Genomic DNA, 20,134 nt, shown 5'->3' on the forward strand with positions numbered 1-20,134 from the left:
TCTCTTTAAACATGTTTGCTGAAGGACTATTCCCCAAATGCAGAGGAAAGCAATTTATAATTTGTTCACAAAAAAAGGTCAAATCTTTTAACATTAGGGTTGGTGCCATTTTGGCATATTCTGAAGAGATGAAGGACTTGGTCTCACCTAGACAAAAGGCTGTCCTGCTTCAACTGCACCTGGTAATGGTATAAGCATAGTTGAGTTTACATGCATATGCTTACGCTCGTATAGCTGACTGGCCAGGGAAGGAATTATACTGGTAAAGAACTTTTTATTAATATACATTCATAACTGTGTCCAAACCAGCATTATGCCAGCACTGGAAAAATAATAACACTCTTAAACAATCCCATCTACATGATTATAAGTGCCACCTGTCTCCTTAAATAGCTACTTATCCCTCTTCTGAACGGTTACTTTAAGGATGAAGCATATAAAAGTAGATTGCACTCTACCTTTCCTGTGAAAAACAACACAGCGTATGGTCCATTTAATGTCTTGAAATAACATTAAGTGAAAACAAAAAACCTGAAAGTTGGATTTGGCATGTGACATATTCATAAATCAGCTTTCCATTGCATCGAATCCTCCATTATTTTTAATAATGAAATTGATGCTGCAGCCTTTACCTAAGTAAAGCATTCACGTAGTATCATTAAATATTTAAAATGAGTATTCAAGGCAAGAGCTGGTCTGTTACACTGTATACGCTGTGTTTAGAAGCTGAGGAAAGTCTCAATCAAATGTAAGTCAGCAAGAGACTTCCCAGAGGACTTTGGATGTATGGGCAGCTATTCTGCAGAGCAGGTGCCATCAGGAGTATGTGCCCCGGAGAATTCCCAGGGACGAAGCAGTCAGAAAGATCCGTCTCACTCTTCTGTGCTTGCTCCATCCTCAGAAGTACCTTTGTATATGAAGATGATTCCATAATTATTTTTTTTTACTGGTTTTGAGAACTATTTTAAATTGTAAAATATCAAGTGCACACATATAGTTTAAACCATCGGTTACCATTGTTTGGAGGGTTATTTTCTAAGGGCTTTTGGCAAATTAGGAAATTCCTGCCACAGCTGTGAGTACTTCCATTTGAACATCTGAAATTCCACAGCTATCAGCACATTAGCTTGAGCCTTGGTGACTCGTAAATCTTTCTCAGCATCTTATTTCGTGAAGTTTAGTTCAAGCATTAGATGGAAATTACATTTTGCAGAGACCGTAATTGAACGGCATTACTTAAAGAGAAGCAAATGGATTTTTACTTTAGCAGTAGTCCAGGTAGATATTAGCAAGTGTTCAGAAAAGCAAAGATCCAGTTTGAGCCAGATAGCAGGTCTTTAACAGGAAAAAAAAAAAAAAAAAAAAAAAAAAAAAAAAAACAAAAAACCACAAAACCACAAAAAACCCAAACAAAGCAGAGACATTTTTATCATTATTAATGACATGAAACATCAGGGATATCTCAAGATCTGAGACAAACACATTGTCTAAAAATGCAAACTGGAGGGCAGGCGCAGCCCTGACACAGCACCTGCCTTGCCAAGAGCTGGTGACAGGCAGATCCGCCCACCTGAAGAAAGCTGCTGCAATTCCCGCTTCTCCAGCCTCACTTGCAACATGCCCTGCAGACAGTAGAAGGGCTGCCTGCAGCATTTTGAAGCTACCAAGTGCTATCTAAGCCTGCCTAAGAGCTTTCTAAACATCCAGCCTGGGCTGACCTATGATAGGGGAAATGGTATACCTACTTAAGAAAAAAAGAAATCTGTTTCTATGATGTTCCTGCTGGGTTTCATGTGATTGCTGCCCAGGCATCCATTTTCCCTGATCATTAAAAGCCCTGGCCTGCTTGTGCCTGCTCAGAGACTTGGTTTTTCTCTGTATCACAACCTATTGCATGGGTACTTTAATGTGGTCTAGCATAGCCCCTAGACCGGTAGTTAGGGACTCCTGCTCAGTCGCATGGATCTGAAACTTCCCAACCTTTAGAGAACCTAGATCAGATCTTCTGTTTTCTGTTCCATCATTGGCCTATAGATTTCTTGCCATGCTCCTGAAAATGTAGGGGTTTGATCCCCTTTCTTAGGACCCAGGATAACTTTTGCCTAGAATTAGGTGCCAGCTTATCCCAGTCCTTTTCTCACAAAGCACCTTAAACAAAGATCCTGATCCCTCTCACTGCCAAATATCCACATGATCTGGGCACTGATCTAGGGAGGAGAGCTACGTTCGTGTTGCCTACACACTGGGCACAGTGCCTTACCAATGATAAGAGCGACTTCTCACCACTTTCCCCCACAACCCAGTATTTATTCAACAGCTAATGCACAGTGAAACAATCCATCAAGAAACCTCAAAGGCACCCAAGTCAGTCTGTCCACGAACAGCCCAATGGTTTGAATCCACTTCCAACAGACTGGTGAGCAATTAGACATGTGCTTGCTCTTCTATAGGAGGTGTTCACTAAAGAGTGATGGGAGCTACAGACGAGAGACACTTCATTGACCTACGTGAGAATACACAGATCTCAGTGAAAACGTCTGGGCCAGACTAGACACTGGAAGAATTTTCATCCTTGGAGTGTCTTAATCACTTATCTGTCCAAGATTAAAGAGAAATTTCACCTCATCCTCCAAGCTTTGCTCTGGGCAGAACTGGAACTTGCCCTGAGAGTGTGCACCAGAGGGCAGGGGATGTCACAAGGAAGACAAAAACATGTGGAGCTCAGGAGCCCTGAGAGGACTTAGATACTGCTCTGCTATCAGGATTTTGAAAGAAATACATATTTCTGACACCAGAAATGCAGACATCTAGAAATCTGTACTGATAGGAATTCAGTTTCTTGGAAAGGTATGAAAAAGTTCCAAAGATCTCTGGTTTGGATTTAAGTACCTTTGCAGACCTTGGCCTTCCCTTTGTATCTCTGACACTGATGTTATTCATGGCTTGTGTATTTTTACGGGGCAAGTGACATAATAGTCTACTACATCCACTCCATAAAAATCCAAATGGAGCTGCAAAAAGCAAAAGCCTGGTTTTTAATACCCTAAACAGGAATTCTGTGTTGTTTAAAGGACTACCTGCAGTGCAGGGAATTGCTCTGGGGCAGCAGGAAACAGGGTCCAGAACTCCTGAATATATTCAAAGCAAATAGTTTCCAGACAATGACAAGGTTTTCAGGATTAATAACACAGGTGATGTAGTGCAAGTAGGTAGCCTTCAGAGATACCAGTCCTCCACTCCTGCTTCCTGAAAGTCTACTCTGCTGCTTTTATTGACTGTGTGACTGTTTTTCCAGTGAATTTTGAGGCAGATGCTGCCATCAGCACATTATGTATTTCAGAATCAGCAAAATAAAGTCAGATGTGTGACACAGGTTGCTTAACTGCAGTGGTGACTGATGTCTCTGTTTTCACCAGTAACTTAGGTACCCGGGTCAACACCAGCCACACATGCTCTAGCAATGACAACACAGAGAAGCCTAGCAGATTGGTTACAGCCAAAGACAATGAATATTCTTCCCTCTCTCTTAAATAATAAAGATTTTTACAGAATGTCTACAGAGTTCTTCATGGAAATGCCAGCAAAGGTTTTGGCGGCTGTAGTGTTGGTTTGTCATCTATGAATGCAGAGGGAAGAGCACTCACACAGCCTGTGAAACACCTATTTCCAATTGTTTTCCTAGCCTAAGGAATATCAAATACACATGTCCCAGGAATGGTTCTAAACACTGAACTGCTGGAGGATGACTTCATACACCCTTCTAGACAGCCAACTTTTCCTGGAATTATAAAATCTTCACTAGGCCAAGAGGTAATCCTTCTTTTTTTGGTCTAAAGAATTGCTTTGCAAGAGTGGACTTAGGTTCCACTCCTTGCTGTAAGACCCGTTTAAATGTCTTGTCCAATTACCATGGATACTGCAGAAATAGGATGCACAGTTCCTAAATGCAGTAAAATTGGAAAAGCATGTTTGCACCTTTCAGGGAATGGACCCAACCACTGGATTAGAGTGTTGATTTCATTTCTTCTTCCGTACCATTCACTTTTCCTTGGGCAAGCCTTCAGAGTGTGATAGAAATTTACTACAGTACCATTGATAGCACTCTTTTCTCTGTCTTTAGAGTGGCACATTCATATTTCACTTCACTTCTAATTCACCCATGCCATAACTAGCACAAGAACACACTCCACAGCGTGCTCTCATTGTTTTATACAAAATGTCAAAAATAATCAAACCAGCAACAAAAAAGCACAATTTTGATGTTATTTGGCTTCCATCATCTTTCTTGCAAAATATTTCAGTCTGAAGAAATTTTGTATTAAGCAATAATTTTAATATTCAGCTTATAGTTACACTGAGTTCATCCTCCTTACTCATGCCCCTTGGGCTATCACTCCCCTTGCTGTTTTTATCTTTAAATAAATACTTTTAGCAGGTTTTTCTTTTCCCTTTTAGTCATCATTTGGCCAAACTTGATTCTTTTGGTTTTTTAACTTTCAATATATGATTTGTTGAACTAACCCTTTGACTTCTCATTCAATACTGTTACTTTTCAAATACAACATACATTTATTTATTATTGTTGCAATTGAATTATTTAATACCTATCTGAGCTTCACATGTGAAGCACTAAAACACTTGTCTCTGGAACTATTTAATGTTAAAAGCTGGTTTTTACTTCTTGATCTCTGTTAAAACTTTTTTATTGACACTAAGATTTCAAAACATCTTTCTCCAGATGTGCATCTCAGTCCAAAGCAAATCCAATAGGGAACATAATTTAACCTTTTCCCAGATTTATTTATTCATCCTGAAAGTACTTCAGTCATCTAACTACTACACTCATCTGGGCTTTTTCCAAATCTATAGAAGGGTGTTTCTAGACAGTACACCCTTCCTTCTAGCCTTGTCACTTCTTTTTGTGGTACCTTTTTCTCCAGTTTCTTTTTCTTTATTTTTTTTTTAAGGAGAATTTAGAAAACTAAAATGTTCTATGAAAGTAATACTCAGATAGCTGAAGCTAGGCAAGATGTCTTCTCCATCTTCCGTAAATTCTGGCAACTGCTTTGACTTCAGTGTTCTTTACTTTCCATTAACATAATAAATAATCACTTTTAGTAAAGCTGGGCCTAGCACCAATTCTTGCAATACTCCTTATGTTCATCTTCCCTTCCAAATTGGTACATTGCCATTATCATTAACCTTGATTTATGGCTCCTTGTCTTCTTGCCAGCCTACTTGAAAGTGTAGTTGTCCAAGTCTTTTTTAATTCATTCCTAAAATGAGACTCTATGCCATGCTATTATAAAGTCCAGATTAAGCAAATATTCTGAATTCCTGTTGTATATTAATCCTGCCACTCCATTTTACCAGAGATGTCATTTTGATAAGAACACAAAGCCTAAGGAGTGTTAAGAGCCAGCATTCCCAGCACAGTAAGAACAGGGGAAATAGGTCTGACAGGTTGAAGAGTTGACTTTAGATTTCAGGAATACTCATATGCCTTTCATGTGCAGCAGTACAGACCTATTTTATCATTATGCCAAGGAGCCAGCATGAAATTGCCTTTATTCATTTTCCTCAAGAATTCATAAGCCTGGGCTCCATTCATCCACATGATTAGAAACATAGTTAATTTCTATTGGTATTTGTCTTCTAAATACTTTCAGGAAAGTTGGCATTCTCAGGGGGAATTAGTTCAGTATTATTATCCTTGATTTATTCTATACAGTCCATTGTACTCTAAGGACTAAATCCTCCTCTTTTTTAAAAGTTTCTTTTAAAATAGCGTTTGTTCTCAAAAGGCTTACTCTGTGATAATCAGTGAGAGTGCTTCTCCACGCTGACAATTCATCTACGCTTGATTTCTTTCCACCTTTGTTTTATTGGTAAGAGGAGTGGAGGCAGTTGAAAATCTGATTCCTACATGCAGGAATTCTGAATCTAGATAAGGAAAAGCCTCCTCTCTGCAGTGGGGCAAACAACCCATCACCCCAAAGAGCATCTAAAGTGCAACAAGTGGCAGAAATTATTTCCACTAAATCAATGGGACAAGGGACATATACAGAAGTGCTTCCTCTGTAAACCAGTAAGAAGGGGGAAGTTTTCTCCAACTTTTAGGAAGGAAAAGGAACCAGTGCCTGCTTTTGTGTTCCACTGATATGAAGAACTTGAACCAGAGTCCCAAATGCATTAACATGAACTTGGTGGTGTGCAGTGTTACAGCAAAAGCTCAGATAGCAGCCTGCTAGTCCCCTAGCAACAGCTGCTATTAGAAATCTCTTGTTATTCCTTAAAGACAGTAAAGACTATAAGTAAGTATGAGAATAAACTACCAAGCAAAGCTTTCTACTTAATGGTATTCTTCTTTCCTTCTTCACTCAGCTCTTGTGAGTGTTGTAGAACAGAATAAGCAGTTCGACAGTCTTTTAGATAGCTTCTTCAGGGAACAAAATAGTTATCAAAAAAGATTGGAGCTGGAGAGTTCTTGCATTTTCTAGCTCTGTGCAGAATAAACCCACACAGCTGCAAGAGGTAAGGAAGAACAGCTGTCTCAGTTGGTAACCCTAAGTTAGCACTCCAGGGCATCTTGGGCACAAAATTTCATCAGGCACACTTTGATCCAACAAAGTGATACTTCTGCTGTGACCTTATAGCTGGTGCTTAGAGCTGTCTCTGTGCAGTAAGATAACAGAAATAGTATAAGAGCCATAGGCAGGCAAAAAAAAAATCTTAAAAAGCTACCAAAAATGTTATGCAAGGACATAAGGTAGAAAGGGAAAAGGTACATAAGAGAAGAAAAGACATTAAGAATTCAAGAGAGGGCTGGGGATTAGCCAAAGCTGGTAGGAGAAACAACTTTATATGGCTCCTTTAGGTCTGGGGCAATGAGAGGTGGGCGGGTATCTCAGTTGATCATGAAGTATCAAGAGGAAGCTGTGGTAGCTGTGAGAGCTGGGTTCAAATGGGGGCATTGCAAGATATTTAATTATCTTTGTTCCACCTTTGGTTGTTTTTTAGGGGGGTTTGTTTTTGTTTGGGTTTTTTTGTTTTTGTTGTTTTAGAATCCTAGATTTGAAGAAAGAGGGAGACAGAAAAAAAAAAAAAAAGAGAGAGGGGAAGGAGGGGAGGGGAGGAGAGAGAGAGAAGTCCATCCTTTCATTGGTTTGTCTACCAGCTTTATCTGCCAACTAAACCCCATTTTGATCCCTGACTTTTCCTTCCATTCTCCATTTGCTTGCCCACCACAGTTTCAACAGAAACTTTGGAAAACACTAGTAGACCTATTTGACAAAACCGTGCTCTTTCTTCTTTGTTTTCATCCTTTTAACAGCTGCTTTCCAGCAACTGAGAAAGAATTTAGGTCTGCTAGATGTTAATTATGACACTGCTCTTACTCCCACCTCCATATGTACTCCCCTATCCTGCTCTCCCTTATCATAAAAACATCACAGAAAACTACATTACATGGATAAAGTTACAGTACAAACGTTTCCATACACAGAGGTCCTTATTCAGTTATTGCTTAATACTCTCTTGGGGAAAATTTACTTCAGTGGGAGTTGGTCCATATAATGACTGAGCAGAGATTTCAGGGCATGAACTGCAGAGCACAGGAACTCCCATGGAAATTTTATTTAGCAGATCAAGGTAGTGAAGCTTCGCCAATATGCTGTTGTGGGAATACTGACACCACAACTGAAAAGCTTTGACTTCTGCTGCTGCTCAGGATGTATTGTAAGATCAGAACCTACATTTATATATCAGCTTAAGGCTGTAAAGCTTTTTATGGCATTTCAGGTTTGACAAAAACATGTTTGTTATTGGTTTAATATTACTTTTAGCATGATCTAATTTATAGACCTAATAGTAGATTTAAGAAATCCTATAGGTGGAGTTGGTAGCACTGCCTACTATTAAACTTCCCTAACACTTCCACTTACAAGACTCTGTGCTGAACAGCTTATAGCTTTGCCAGACCTGAATGGTTTAGGCTGAAATTTTACATGTTGCTCAGAAAATTTAGCCTTAGGCTGAATTTTACTGACAAGCATCAGCCAAGATTGTGCAACCATTCAGCTTTCTCCAAGAACAAAACTGGGAAAATTAAATATCTTTTGCAATGTTAAAAGTGTACAGACAATTTTTTGGAGAAGTGAGAAGCTTATGCTATGACACATATTGGAAACACAGTGGAAATAATGTTTTCTTACAGGAAACATGCTTTCACTGTTTTCCACCAAATCCAGACAAAGTTTTACAAGATAATTTTTTATGAAATCACATATTAAATGGGCTCAGCAGAAACAGCTTCTGTTTTAAAAGCTAAACAGCACCAATTCTGTCCTCACAGAACAGTCTTAAGCTTCTCACATCTGCTGTAGTGCTGGGCTTTCAGAATAAGAAATAGGGTAGCTGTCTCTTCCAGATTCCCCCCTTTTGGGGCACTGACGTTTTTGCTACAGAAAATAATTGCAAATGGAGCTTAAACATGAACTGGGGTGTGAGGAAGCAGAGAGGAGAAATGGTCAACTCAGAATGGGAGAGGGGACAAAGACAGATCAGGGAAGGCAATGATGCTCCGAAAATGAGTTGAACAAAGTTTTAAACCTTTGCTGGAGGGTAGGAACTGGGGTTAGCCGAATGACATGGAATAAGAAGCCCAGGAGAATCAGTGCAGTCATAGGAACGTGTTGGAGAAGGTGAGACACAAAATGACAAGTTGGGAGTCGTAACATATTTTTTTTAGCCCGTAACGAATACCCAGCTTCCTAAGCCTCATCGCTGGCTGTTGCCAGATAGTAGCTGTGAAACCCATTGGTGATCTATGTGCATTTTTCTCCTTCACAGCTGGTCTTTTAAAATTATGTCAGTTTACTTCTGCTCTAAATTATTTAACTGCTTGACAGCACCCTGCTGTGTTCAGCAATGACATATGAAAAATTACCTCTACGTCTTTTACAGGAAAAGAAATCGGAAATCAAGCCTGGTCAGAAATGGGTACAGTAGTTTAAGATGGCACCACCCTCTATGCCAAAAAGATGACAATTGTTCCTCTGGTGGATTTAAGTGTCCCCATGGCTGCATCATCACCAGATGAAGTGTTTAAAAACGCCTCCTCCATATCAGTTCGAATTCTGGTGACTTTTTGCTGACAGATGGTCAGACTTGACTGATGTTGCACTGAACCAGACAAAAAGCGTTCACACAATTTGGTCACCTAACTCACAAAGACAGTAACCTCCACCTAGGACATGGCCTAAAACACAATGAATAACTAAAGGATTTGAATAGTACATAGTCCAAAACTCAGAAGTCAGTGGAAAAATAATAAATAGACCTTTTTTTAATTCATTTGGTACCATGATGATTTAGTGGGTCTGTGGAAAATGCTGCATGATATCAATGGAAGCAAAATGCTTGTGTTCGAAGCATTATTTTCTAAGATTTCACTGCCTGGTTTTGGTCTGTAAGTTTATGTGTGACATTTTAAAAGATTCTGCATGTACCCATACATACGATTCCCTAAAATATGAATTGTCCTTTGTGCATTATTTTTTTAATTACACCAGATTTCCTAATCTCTCTTCCTGCTATAAGAAACTTTATTCTGGGTACCAGCATTTATGCTGCCCAGAGTTCAGTTCAGTGTTCAGTTCTTTATTTGTGAAATCAAAGCAGAAAATTATAAACCATCCTGGATACATTATCTGAATTTTGTATACTAAACCAAAAAATAGAGATTTCTGACTTTTTGGTTGGAAAAACCTAGGGTGCTATTTCACCTACAGCTGTGCTCAAGAAGAGTCAGTCACTGTTTTTTCCACTGTTTGGCTTGGCCTTTAACTTTGTACAGTTTTACTTTCTGTCTACCAGTGCCAGCAAAGCTTTACTTCTCATTCAGCATCAAACACAGAAAACTCAGCTCCATGGAAATAAATTCTTCCTCTTGTCCACAGCAGAAAGGTTGGAGCTTACTTGAGCTAAAGCAGCTTGTATTTTGTCTTTGCTCTCCGAAGCTCCATACTGCAAGGCTCAACAGAATGGTTTCGATGACTTGCTAGGATTCTAATCAAGCACTGTTGGTTTGGCATTTGCTTAGAAAAGCCTTTTCACCTTTCTGAAGTGGAGGAAATCTGAGAACAAGCAGAGGAGGAAATCATCTACAAATTTAAGAGCTCACAGGCTGCTTATTAAAGCAGTACCACGCATCCGAGGAGCAGTGGCTTTGAAGTAAGTCTGTAGGCTAGACTGAGGTTATCTGGGTTCAGTCTTTGTTTTAAACAATGTAGATTTAAGCAAGTCACTGAGAGCCAGTGAGGAACTTAGACCATGAAGAGAGGCTTTTTCATCTGTCTCAGGCTAGATGCTGCCTGCCCTGTGCCCATCTGGGGTACAGGAACAAACCATTCCTCCAGTTGTGCACAAAGAGGTCCAAGCAGCTAATTCACAGAGATTCTTAATCTCAAGAAAACCCTAATCCTGAAAAAGACAGAATACTGTTTGCATACATAGTACAAGGTTTTTTCCCATATTCTGCTCAAAGAATTTTCAGTGCAAGTTTTGGCTGTGCTAGAACAGACCAAAACACCAGCCTCCCTGCTCCACACTAGCCGCAAGTTGCATACCCCTTCTGGCTTTGCTCTCTGCTGGACCTTGGATTCCTTTTGGCACAACGGAGAGGGAGAGCTCCAGTTCTCCCCACCACAGCCCAGGAAGCCAGGTCGCTGGTGTCTAGTATGAACAACACGGCTGAATGCTCTACATTCAGTGCCTGCCTGGACCAGCTCTTTTCCCAGTAAGTTCTTAAAGCGTAAGGCTCTTACGTAAAACAAGGGTACAGCTTTCACCTTCAGGAGTCCTATTTTTAAAGAAAAGCACGAACATTATTCTTTCAAAAAAACAGATGCAAATGTCTAGCCGCAGAAGACCCTAGGCTCTAAAATGGATGGATACACCATTCCATAGGCTTGAATCCAGAGGCTATGCTCTAGAGAGGGATAGTGTTCATAACATATAAAACCCCCACTCCTAGTTTTTCCTATTGGTTAACATTAATCTTCTCCTTGCTTAATACACATGTTATGCATTTTCCAAGATGTCTCATTTCCCCCTGCTGTTCAAAGGGAGCCTATGTACTTCATACACACTTATTCTTTGCACTCAGAGGGTCAGTGAACTAAAAATGCTGGTGTCTAAAGGCATCAAAGTCGCCTTAGGAAACTAAGTCAGAGAACGACGGAATAGGTTCATATCATCAAATTTCTTGTCTGTGTATGTTACAAGATTTGGTACCAGTTTACTTGGCCTATCCAAAATATCCACAGCCCACAGACATACCCTCAGAACAGGAAAACAATGTATTAGTGTGACAAGTCAAATATTTGCAAAACATATTACAGAATCTAACCACCGATTTTTTTGGACACAGAAATGGACGCATACAGGCCCTCTGCAGCAGAGTCGCAGCAAACCACTGGCTGGAGCACTGGCATTACAATTCCAGTTAAACACTTTTCTATCCAGCCAGTGAAGCCATCCAGAGTGTGCTGCTGAAGTCTGTGCCACTGATTTGCTAATACAAGTGGGTGAACAGGCTCAATCTATAATCACTTCTCCTTAATGTGAATGGAACTGCAAAGACAAACACTATTACACTGGATTCATCCATATTTTCCAATTGCTGTCCTAAATGTTACAAATGCCTTTCCACAAGAAATGGAATTTCTACTTCAGATTCCCTCAACCACATCAGTTATGACAGAATCAATAGAAATATCAACAGGTAAGGACATCCGGAGGTCATCTTGTCCAGCCTCCCACTGAATGCAGGATGGTCACCAATACTGGATAAGCCACCTGTAATTTTATCTACCCTGGTCTTGAGAACTCCAAGAATGAACACTGAACAATTGTGCTACTGTGAGTAAATCTAACCAAATCAGCCAAGCAATTTAAGGCTGAACAGAAGGCATCATCCCAAAGGGAGAACTAGCTCTGGATATGTAATCTAGCATTTTGCCTTTGAAAATACTCTGCCGATGCTTAGGGGTAGCATACTAAAACAGGGAGTATGTAGACTGATCCTCCTATAGCAACAAGATAAATTAATGAAAGGGAAGCCTTTTTAGGAATATTATTGCACACAAAAAATGGAGATACAACCTGAAGCTTAAATTCCCCAAGTCACAGGGAAGTATTTTGCCAGGAAAATAATACAAGGACCGCATATCACTGATTATTTGCCCTGTTCTTTCTTTCTTTATGAGATGTTACTGGCTACTCAAAAATACAGGATACTTGGCTAAAAAGACCTTTGGTCTTTCTGTACCCTCTAAAGTCCATCATCTGAGTCCTTGTTCTAAAAAAAAGATATTATCCCACCACCACCACCACCCCCCCAGTATGGATCACAATCTTTAATCTCAAACTTTCTTGATAAAAGAGAGCTAAATGTTCCAAAGTATGAGATCTTAATCATATGGATCAAGACAGAAAAGAAGGCTTAGACGTTTAAGGGGGCTACATATTTTCTGGCTGTCATCAGCTTCAAGCTACTTCTTTGTTGGATGTTCAGGGTTGTTTTTAAATTTCTCTGTGTCTGCTTCACAAATTCAGTAATAACACTGCTTAGACATGTCTCAAGAATATATACCTAATATATAGTTAAGACATTCATATATCATGTTAATAGATGTCATTAAAAGTATCCAGGTAAAAAATCAGAATTGCACCATCACACATTTGAGGTATACATCTGAAAAACAGTTCCCCTGATCAATTTACGCAACAGAGAATTATAGAACAAAAATAAGATGCCTAATTTAACAGTATATTTACAATAGCATAACAGTAATTGTTTCACCTCCAAGACTTTGAAAGGCAAATAACACCACTTTGATACTGAATATACTGGGTGTTCATGCAAAATTATGAAGACCACAAATTCCGGCAGATTCTCTTGCATCATTTTCATCCTTCTGTACTTGTATTGTTTATACACACTTTGGTTTCTCTGTCACTGACTCAGACATGCATCATCTCAATTTCTGGGAAACTATTATTGACGTTTGTTCTTGGGTGTCTGTCACTGGTGGGGGGCAGGGCACGACTATCTAATGCATGGAATGTAGGTCATGAAAAGCTGAGGGCACTCAAGATGTTTTTGAACCAGAAAACAGGCTTTACTGGAATGGGAAAATAAGAAATTAGACAGCTTCATGTGATTTAATTTTAGATGCTTCACTGAAACACCACAACTGCTCTGCTGGTAACGTCTTTTCTGGAGACAATGAGCTGGCTGTTCTAGCAATGGCTTAATGCTAGTAGGCAAACTGGGCAAAATTCAGCAATTAAACAGAACTTTTTTTTTCTCTGCAGAAATATTGGGAACACATCTTTCCTCTCCCCCAGTTTGGCTTGCACGTGCGTGAAAGCTGCTAGGTACATGCTAAAGCTTAGATTAGACGCTACCTCACCAGCTCCAGCCCCATCCAAGGCAATCAGTAAAGAGCACTTCTCATTACTGACAAAGGAATTTGGGACAGTTGGAAAGTGCTTCACAAGTTTTTTCCATTCCAATTCTTTCTGGGCGGTCCTTACCAGAGCCTGCTCTGGATTTTGGCTCTTCCCTACCCAAAGCTGGCCAGAATAATTTCAGTTATATAACATTTGCCAGACACTCCTCTATTCTTCAGACCGTTCCTTTTCAACATGTTACCCCAGATTTCCAGTTTGCCTAATAGCATTTCCTCCCCTACCTACTTTATCAAATTCTCCCCTCGGCTGTCATTAATTCTGTGGGAATCTCTACATAATATGTAAAATTATTTCATATCCTTAACTCCTACTTTTGGACTTCAAAGTTAAAGCATAATTCTGCTCTGTCCCCAAGACCACTCAAATGGGTACCCAACAAGTTACAAAGGGCAATATTCATCTCCCAGCCATTAGCTCCTGTCTTAGGAAACTCTCGTTTCCCATAGAGTAAGTGGAGAATAATCCTTTTTCTAACTTGGGTACAGGTACTAGGCATAGTGAATATCCTTAAAAAGTACTAAATATGTGACACAGAGGCCCTAGAAGCATTCATGTAGGAAATGTGATTTCCTTCTAGGAAAGCAGAAACCTCTCTTTTGTGGTTCTGTATTCCAGCTAAATTTTTAAGGAACTAAAAGGAGTGATGGCTTGCAGGTGTAAATATACTGCCGTTGATCCTTGTTATTAGTCCTTATGATGTTCTGCTCCGCTCCCTTTGCCCCTATCAAGTGATGCGTGCAGAGCATCCCTTTGGCTGCCAGCGGTCCTGCTAGCCCAGGTGTTAGTCACAGCCTGGGCACAATCCTGAACCCACATCTCCCAAGTGGTCACTCATGTGCTGAAGTTAGGCTTGTACATCTAATTTCTAACGGTAGCCAGGTGGTTACTGAGGATTTTGGCGACTACTGGACATTGTGATTTCCAAACCAATGTTTGCACACATGGGAGGCACAGGATGTTTAACGTCTGTCTGCTACACTTCAAGTGCCGTTACCAGAAACCATGCAGTCCTCTTTCATTAATATTTTATAGCTCATTGGAGAATAACAGGGTGATTCCTTTTTCAAGAGCTGTGGCCCAGAAAACACAAGATTACAGACCTTCGATCACCTATTGACAGCTTACAAGAGAGTAAGTTAAAAAGGTCTTTGAGGGGTTTGGAAGCAGTCTGCAGAAGCCTAATCTTAAAGCAGCATAAAACATTATCAGGAAAGAAGAGACATTCCTTCAGAGCTACAGGAAAATGTATATTGCAGGTAATTTCTCAGTAAAAATACCTACTAGGAATCCTTAAGTTTGTCTGCCAATGTAATAAAGTACGGGAGAGGAAGCACTGTCATAGATAAATGATGCAGAAGGATCTCTGCACTGAACTTGAGAAAAATGATACCAAGTATTCATTTGAAAATATGTGATGTTACTCCACCTGATCTTTAACAATAAAGGAAAAGAATGAAGAAGAACAAATTTTAGTGCCAATTCAGATGTACATATGTTGCAGTAGATCTAATAAGCCCTTATAAGGACTTGGAGAGAAAAGTTGCAAAGGGTAGATCAAATTAGAATGTTATTAAAAAGGAGGAAGAAAAATTGCATATAAAAATCCCACCTGAAGATAGCATATCCAAGGCCTAGACATTGCAGATTTCCCTGTAATATCTGAAGTATAAGACAAGAGAATGTACTTAACTGACATTCAGCCCAAGGGAAAAAACTTGGATGAATGCACTCGTTGAACATAATGTAGCTCCTGATACGAGTGAGGTTGTCAGCATAAGTTTTCCCGGGTAATTAATCCACAGAGAAGGAAAGTTCAGAGGTAAAGCAATTAGGAATGACTGCACCAAACTGGAGAGACAAGTTAAATCAGATGTTTCAATTACTGACATGGCTGTATTTCATGTGTGCTTTATTGCTCGGCTTACTATCAATAAACAATCTAGTAAATGAAACAGCAAAGGCCAATACAGAATGTGAGATAAACCTGAGTTTAAAAAACAACAACAAAAAAAAACCAACACAAAAACAAAACCAAACTTTAAATCCAATTCAGCTAAGGCATAAACTTAAAACTTTCAGACTGTCAGCTTCTATCCCAGTTGTTCAGTTAAAGCCTGAACTGCAACCTTTGAAAATTAACAGACTCCCACAGGAATGCAGAATTTCAAAATAGAGTGCTGTTGCATGTCTTTTTCCACTCATCTACCTGATATAAAACTACTAGGTTAAAGTCAGATGGCATAGGAGTTTGAATGTTGAAACTCTGGATATGTTATTAAATGCAGACAATAAGCTGTAGCGAGCACACGGGGAAAATTCTACACTTCAAGCCATGATTTTTCTTTTCAATAACATTTTTGCAGCTCTGCTCTTCATACAAACTGAGACTCCTCAAGTTCAGTCTGTCCCCTCTGTAATTCTCTGGTGATACAGTCTGTGAACATGTTAAGTACCAAAGCCCACAAATATACCTACCAGTACTCCAAACCCTTTGAAAACCAAGCCTTTTTCAGCTTTTCCCTTGACAAGAGCTAGTGTGACAAAACACACCAGCTGCTCAGACCTGAGTAAGAGCTTCTCAAAGCAAAACACACGAACACACCAAACATTCAAAATGAGACCATAGCAGATACATACCACCTGAAAATTAGCGATAAGTTAGAGCTGTGCCACCTATAGTGGTATTTGTATTATGTAGGCAATATTGGTAATTGGCAGCATCTTGGTTTAAATAATAAATCAGCCATCTCTTTGACTTGGCTTACTATCCAAGAAAATAAGTGCCTGTGAGACTGAAAAGTTCTCAAAGGGGGAAAAGGTTTACAATTAAAACCATTTGATGCCAGATACTGCCACACCGAATGCTTGCAGTAAATAACATGCACATCTGCCAACAGCATATGTTATTCCTTGACTGTTTCAGTTTATAGTACTCTCTCCTCTGAAGAAAACAATCACAAATATTCAAAGCTTTATCTCTAGAAACTTTCCAGTGGTTTAATTTCTAAAGAAAACAGAAACCTGCTTTCCACTGGAGAGGAGGCAGATGGGATGTCAATGTATATCGAGTGTGTGACTCTAGACAGGTATCAGCCCCTGGCAGGTCTCTCCTGGTCAGTGCTGTAGTTTCTCTCCATTTTTACACATTTCCTCCATAGCAAGGCTGAAAGGGGCTGAGAAGGTTTCTGCCTTGGTGCTTGCTGTATCTGTGCTGTGAAATTAATACATCCACTAGAGCAGTGAGATTGGTCATGGCTCTCATGCTCATAATAACGAGGTTCCTGGTACAATTTCCATACCCCCTCTAAGCTGATGCTATAAATAACAATCAATGCAGCCTTACATGGCTAAGTCTTGATAAAGTCTCTGATGGTGCCAAAATATCCTATTTCTCTGCGTGCCAGATGCTTTTAATAAAAGTGACTTCCATCTTATGGAACTGTTTGCATTACCCTCATCCCCCTTAACTGCTTATGGCGATGCTTACAGTTGGGTCAGCTTTTTCCCCCTGTCTTGCCCTTTTTGCCTCTGTATAAGAAACAGGATCATTATTCTCTGGAGCCACCCACCAAGAAGAAAGTATGTGCATGGACAACCTCTTTCTGAGAGTTTTTCACATTGATTTAAGACTTTGCTCCATTCAGGACTCACTTCCACTGCTTTTAGAGAAAGCTCTCTAAAATGGGCCAATAACTCAGCACGAAAAACCCCAAAACAAACCAACAACAAAAAAACAAAACAAAACAAAACAAAATAAAAAAGAAAGAAAAAGAAAAAAACAGTTGAAAAGAATTCTGAAGCTGACAATAAAAAAGGGACTTAGTGTCTAGGTGACCCGCTGTGCAGTACCTGCTGCCCGAGCCAAACCAATAACTGTCCTAGATCTTAGGCACCTGAGGAGCATCCCATTATAAGTCTTTAGATAAAATCATTAAAAGCCAAAGACCAAGCCTAGGTCTCTCTGCTAATTAAGCTAAGGTCATGCTGGTTGCTACGCCCTTGTTCAGAAATGACAGTTCTTAAATCCATTTTTCCACAGAAGCACAGTTTTGCCATTTTCCCTGACAGTGACTAAGTTAAGCCAATTTACTAGGAGATGAGAGACGGTAGTTTGAACTCCCTTAACCAATGAATGGAATCAAAGTCTGACTCCACATTTTCTGGTCAAGTCGCAGAGTCACAAGTGTACTGTATTGAAAGGGAATATTCCCAAACAAAAAAAAATATGGTTTTGTTTGTTTGTTTTTTAAAGAAAAAGGAAATCACCACAAGGAGCCAGAAAATACCATAGCAGAGCACCCCTTCCAGAACACCTACAAGAGCAAGCTGTGGAGCCAAGACTCTGACATCATACACAGATTTTGGCTTTAGTACAATACATTGGGATAAGATCTTCAACAGAAGATCAGGGAAGCTGAGATGGAAATAATGGTTTCCATGCAAGTCATAGGACTGGTCCCAGAACTGCTCAGTCCATGACTACTTAACGTTCACTGATTTCTACCTCTGTGGCTCCACTGTTGCGCTCCGGTCTATGATAGAAAATTTCACAGATGAAGTCTTTTACTATTGATGAGGGAGAAGTAGAGAAAAATGTGTGTTCCCACACTTTTGCTTGTGTGTTAAGCCATATGCCAGGCACGCAAAACATCTCAGACTAAATTCTCGAAGCTTTTGGGAAATGTATCAAACCACAAACCCAGGCTAAGTCAGAGTGAGTGTGTCAATGCACTTATTTAGACTTCAGTAGCAGCTGGGCTCTGACTATAAGCTTCAGGCTGTGTACACACAGAGTGAAGTCAGTTGTTGCTCTGAAGAGGTTCCAGTCCGCAGCAGGAAAGGAGATCCAATTCACTGCAGTATATGCAGCAGTTAGAGGTCTAGATTGCAAAAGGGGAATTTGAATTCATTTATGACCCAGAAAGGAAAATCCTAATAATAGTCATATCAGAACTATGTCTACTTTATTTAGAACTGGAAAGTAGGGTTGTAAAGGTTATTTTCTGAGATCTGATAAGTCTTTACTAAAGGATACAATTTTATTATGTGCTGTTGAGGATCAGATTAAAGCTATTCTATGGGAGTCATCTTAATCTTCCATTATTGGTCATATCACCTTCTGCATCACCATAAATGGATTTAGAAAAGTAACTGGAAAAGAGCTGATCTAATTGCAGAAGTAAGTACAGCCTCAAGATTCAAGGCAACAATAAGAGCCTATGGGTTATTTTTTTCAGTTTTCAGCCAAAGATGTAAGCAGCCTTATTTAAAAAAGCGTTCTTACAAAAGGCAAGCACTAATTGGGAGTTTCTCCCAGGGGAGCAAAACATCTATTGTAAAAAAACAACAGTTGCCACAATTTGTAGAGTTAAAAAGATACATCTATTTCATATTCAAATCCTGTTTGAACTACTATACTGTCGCAAGAGATGTCAGGAGAATAATTTCATTGGGTACCAAAAAATGTGTCTCCAGGCTAGAAGAGACTAAGGGCAATCACTAAAGTTGAATCTTTCTGTTAGTATACCCAGCTCCACAACAAGCATTGTGAAACTGCTTTCAGAGTTTATCCTGCTTCAGCATCAGTATTGAAAATACACTTTTGTTAGTTCTGTATTTAGACATCTAGGGTAGACCGACAAATGCTCACAATATTAGGGACCATAACAAGATTTTGATATTGCATCTTATTCTAATTATACACTAGATCTGGTATTTTGAATTGAAAGGTAATGATTTTTTAATGATTACTGAGATACCCCTTAATCAACCTAGGAAAAAAGTAAGAAGGTGCCATTTAGGCTGTTTCTGTGGAACCATGTGTTCTGTTTCAAGTAATCAGTTCCTTATGCCTTTACAGTTCTCACTTCAACAGCAGCAATGTTACCTATTTAGCCTAAAAGCTTTCATCATTTAAGAAACGTTAGTGCAAAACACTGTAGCCCACTTCTTCAGTGACAACTTGGGTACAACTCTGACTCACCACATACTTTAATAAAGCTCAAGGTCCCAGTCCCTTTACTCCAAAATGATCAATATCTAAGCTAGGTATATTGAAAATGCAGGATACTCCTAAGGTGTTCTGTAATTCATCCTGATCAGAGTAAAAGTTGTCTGACTTGAGGGCAACATCTTCTTGGAGGTTAAGCTTACTTTGGTTTATTTAGCTCAAAACTACAGACCATTATACATAATCATGGTACTTTTACCAACTATATGCACTCCTTGGAAAGAGTACCAGAGAATAACACCTTGCAACTGCCGAGTCACTTTTTTATTTATTGCCATGTTAAGGTCAGGACAGGACAAGACAAGACATTAAAAAAGAATAGGATACAATACGAAAGGATAGGACTAGATTGTCCTCTATTTGGTCTGATGTATCTGCAATTTGATTCTTGCAATGTTTCAAAGTGATCTGAACACTTTTAGCTTGGTTTCTTCAGCAGGAGTCAACATAGCAATTTATACAGATCCTAAAACTGGCTATATATTTTCCAGCTGGCCACTTGGCTCAAATCCAGGTCACTCCTTCACATAAAATTATAGCTGTTTCATGACAAATGCAAAAGGACTTTGTTGCTTTTAGTCCAGT

General features: G+C 39.5%; 1 protein-coding gene across 1 annotated transcript in view; it reads right to left on the reverse strand.

Moving 5' to 3' along the window:
• Window positions 1-20,134, reverse strand: part of HTRA3 (HtrA serine peptidase 3) — a 59,564-nt gene continuing 39,430 nt past the window's right edge. Inside the window, exon 9 of the mRNA XM_080373481.1 lies at window positions 1-20,134. This exon is cut by the window's right edge and continues 13,109 nt beyond it. The gene's annotated coding sequence lies outside the window, so the exon portion shown is untranslated.

The sequence above is a fragment of the Falco punctatus genome (genome assembly GCF_963210335.1).
Source record: "Falco punctatus genome assembly, chromosome: 1".
Lineage (NCBI taxonomy): Eukaryota > Metazoa > Chordata > Aves > Falconiformes > Falconidae > Falco > Falco punctatus.